General features: G+C 36.9%; 1 long non-coding RNA gene across 1 annotated transcript; it reads right to left on the bottom strand.

Moving 5' to 3' along the window:
• Positions 1 to 537: 537 nt before the first annotated feature.
• On the bottom strand, positions 538 to 3,467 carry LOC109198276 (uncharacterized). The gene is made up of 3 exons (XR_002059167.2): positions 2,706 to 3,467; positions 1,737 to 1,765; positions 538 to 1,299 (listed from the first exon to the last, which is right to left on the bottom strand). It is a non-coding gene; the product is annotated as an uncharacterized LOC109198276 (long non-coding RNA).
• Positions 3,468 to 4,155: the final 688 nt, after the last annotated feature.

Below are 4,155 nucleotides of genomic sequence, written 5' to 3'. Positions count from 1 at the left end.
CACAACATCAGCATAACCCACCTGTGGGGTACTTGACACCTTATGTTGGTCTCTATGATATACCTGATGTTCATTAAATTCATGCTGCAGTCCACTCTTTACAGCATCCGCATAGGATACCTGTTGTACATGTGCAGGAACATGTTGACCTGCCCGTTTGACACCATCAGCATTGGTCTTTGCAGACACACAGTCTTCTGCAGAGCTCTGAGGAAAATCATACTCAGCTTGTTCACATGTTGGTACTTTGTGAAACTCATGGAACTTCTTCCAGCGTTGTTTTGCAGCTTGTGACTTTTTCTGCTTTTTTGGCATTTTTACACACCTTTAAGTGTTTCTGTTAGTCTTTAGAAATATATTCAAAAAATAAGAGTGGCACACACCAGGAGATGTTTTCTTTCTCTTTATAGTTCAGTTTTTATTTCTCAAAACAATGTCTTTGTTTGTTTGACAGTTTGTTCTTCAGTCGAGAGAATATTATGCACTCTCTTTATTGGCTTGGCACAATTTAGCAACAAGCCCAGAATGAAAACAGGTAGAGAGAAAATCTAGAAGAGAGAACAGGCAGAGCAGGAGAGACACGGCTTGTAAATCAAAATAAAACCGTGAATTAGAGTTTTCTCTGTTCAGTTTGTTCTCAGGGTAGAGGCAATATATGCACTCTTTATTGCTTTAATGGCTTGGCATTTTTCAGCAGCAAGCCAAGAGTGAAAAACAGGTAGAGAGAAAATTTAGCAGAGAGAACAGGCAGAGCAGGAGAGACACGGCTTGGAAATCAAACCGCAGAGTTTTCTTTGTTTGTTCTCAGGTAGAGGCAATATGCACTCTTTATTGCTTTAATGGCTTGGCATTTTTCAGCAGCAAGCCAAGAGTGAAAAACAGGTAGAGAGAAAATTTAGAAGAGAGAACAGACAGAGCAGGAAAGACACGGCTGGGAAATCCCAATTAACCGTGAATTAGAGTTTTCTTTGTTTGTTCAGTTTGTTCATAGGTTGAGGCAAAATATGCACTCTTTATTGCTTTATTGGCTTGTGCATTTTTCAGCAGCAAACCAAAGAGTGAAAAACAGGTAGAGAGAAAATTTAGCAGAGAGAACAGACAGAGCAGGAGAGACACGGCTTTGAAATCAAACCGCAATAAGATTCTTGGTTTGGCAAAATTTCTCACAAACCACAGGGTGAAATACAGATGGAAAGAAGGCAGAGACAACAGGTGGAGCAGGACAGAGGATAGAGGGGATGGGGGGTTGGGATGTGAGACAGAAGACTGGAGATCTCGTCCTTGTTCTTCTTCTGCACACTGTGAACAAAAAGAAGAAAAAAATAATAATTTTATTAAAATGATATCACATGTTAATTGTATGAACTAATTGTGACTACTGAAACAGGACAAAACAAATATTCAAGCTAAACTGTTGTGGCTGCCATGTGCAAAAACTTATTAATCTAAAAAAGTTGGGTATTTTTTAGAATAATAATTATCTAATTCAATTCAATAATAAAATTTTTAAATAAAAATATAAATGAGTGAATCGTTAAATAATCACATGTAGTGTGACTACAAAAATGTACGAAAAAATATTTTAGCCCAATTGTTAAGCTGCACTTATGTGTATTTATTATAAAATTGTGTTTAAAAGGTCTAGCACAAAGTTTGAACCCATCACTTTACAGCTTATATTAGTCAGATTATCTTTTTATTTTGGTCTACTTCTCTTGCAGTATGTGCACACCTACCAGTCAAAGCACAGATGTCAGTCAGGTTCCTGAAAGTGTAAGACGAGAAATAATGTTAGTTGTCTGTACAGTATTATCAGACTATCAACAGAAATACAAAGCCCACACGACATGATACACTGAACTTATAGTCAGCAGGTTAATTATAGAGTAATATAGCACACCAGCTGACACAGCAGTCATTTATAATTCAAACTAATTAACTGAAGTATTTCCACTTATATAAGGCTACTGTTAGACTGCTGCTAGCCTTAGCATTGCTGCTAGCGCTAGTATTGCTGCTATCATTAGCATTGCTGCTAGCGTTAGCATTCCTGCTAGCAGCAGTGCTAACACTAGCACTCTTACTGTTAAAACTGAGCCACAGTGGCAATAATAAAGCTCATTTGTTACTTTTGTCTCACTGACTGCCAATAACTATCACAGGAATATCACAGGAATACTCTTTTTGACAGTTAACAACCACTAAGGCTAGTGTTAGCACTAAGGCTAGTATTAGCATTGTTGCTAGCATTAGCATTGCTGCTAGCATTAGCATTCCTGCTAGCGTTAGCATTCCTGCTAGCAGCAGTGCTAACACTAGCACTCTTACTGTTAAAACTGAGCCACAGTGGCAATAATAAAGCTCATTTGTTACTTTTGTCTCACTGACTGCCAATAACTATCACAGGAATATCACAGGAATACTCTTTTTGACAGTTAACAACCACTAAGGCTAGTGTTAGCACTAAGGCTAGTATTAGCATTGTTGCTAGCATTAGCATTGACGCTAGCATTAGCACTGCTACTAACAGCAAAATGTCATAAACCTATATAAATAATAGTGAAGGTTATTCTTTTTTTTTGCTTTCTTTATTGTTTGAACTCTGTTGAACTTTAAAAGGACTTGTTATGTGAGTTTAATTGTCAAACATGTATTTTTACCATCATAAAAATAAAACAGTGCAATACTGAGTGTTTTGTACTTACCACAGCAGAGAGCAAAGCGGAATGACGACAGTTGGTCCCGTGATGGGTTAAAAACAAATGAGGCGTTCAGGTGGTGCTTGGAAATTTGACCATCAGTTTGAAGAGCAATAATGAGCATATACATGTCTGTGTGTTGGTCTGTGTGTGTGAGACAGAGAGAAAGAGGGAAAAAAATACACTAGACTCATCAGTACAAATTGGTACTTTGAGTGAGTATAAGCAAATGAGTGACAAACAGAGAAAGAGGGCAAATGGCATTAAATGAGCAAATAAAAAGTATATCATCTTGAACTGTTTTGTGGGTTTTATTTTAAGACTACTTTAAGTGTGTTAGTGGGGGGATAAACTATACAGACTATAAACAGAGACATTAAATGAGATTAGATTAGTTAAAAGTTAAAATGTGGGAAAATCAACTACAGACAGGTAAATGCTGTGAGCTTTAATTATCCAGTCAGAAAAGATTATTTTAAAGTCATCAACTGACTCCAACTGCCCAGATCTGAAAAACCACTGTGTAGAAGACAAGTCCACCACTAAACTATAAGGTTGAATTTAACAGGCCAATCACAATGGTCTACTTAGTTGGGATATTAATCTGTGGCAAAACCCTGTCAAATCTGTCTTATTGTACCTATTGAAAAAGTTAATCTTACTACAACTGCTTAGATGCAACAGACATTTTTAGGTTTAACCATGGCAGAGTGAGAGACAGAACTCGTTAAGCAGGCAGGTGTGAGCCTGGTTGCTATAGTGATTGCACCCAATGGCTCCACACACAGGCACACAGACATGCACCTCACTTGTGCTGCTTAAAATGAACAGAAAAGTCAGCCGAAAACAAATCCTTCCCAAATGAAAAGTAAAAGTCGCATTGACAAAATTCTTTCACCGTGAGCAGCAGCAATGTCTAGTCTACTGAATTCTCAGTTTTCATAACTGTGGAGTTTATTATATTGACGTGGTGACAGTGTAAAGACAGCCCGTACTTCTGGTTTTCAAACGAAGAGAGTGCATTTTCTGAAGAAACTGCAGTGTGAATGCTTGAATCTGAATGTATGCACTGAAATGAATTAATTGCTGAATTTTAAGTTAAAAATAATTTTAAGTTAAAAATAAAAATGTTGAATGAGCTGGAAAATACAGAGTTTTTAACCTGAAAACAAAAGTGCAGAACTTTTGAAAGCTGATGTTCACGCAGAACAAGTTGGAAAAGAGCTGAAAAGTTTTTAAATTAAAATTTGGAAAACCTAAGAAATGAGAACAGAAAATTTAGAGTCAGAAAACATCTGAATGAATATTAAAAGTTCATATTCTTTGAATCACTGAATGACTAAAGTGTAATCCCTCCACTTGGATCCACACACTTTTAAAGGTTTACATCTCTGAGCTTTGAAAGACATGCTGGTGGAAAGAGAACAACGATGGCTTAGTTTTGAGGGTAAAATGA

Source organism: Oreochromis niloticus, unplaced genomic scaffold (genome assembly GCF_001858045.2).
Source record: "Oreochromis niloticus isolate F11D_XX unplaced genomic scaffold, O_niloticus_UMD_NMBU tig00000787_pilon, whole genome shotgun sequence".
Taxonomy (NCBI): domain Eukaryota; kingdom Metazoa; phylum Chordata; class Actinopteri; order Cichliformes; family Cichlidae; genus Oreochromis; species Oreochromis niloticus.
The sequence above is the reverse complement of the archived record's forward strand: the minus strand, read 5'-3'. Positions and strand labels throughout refer to the sequence as shown.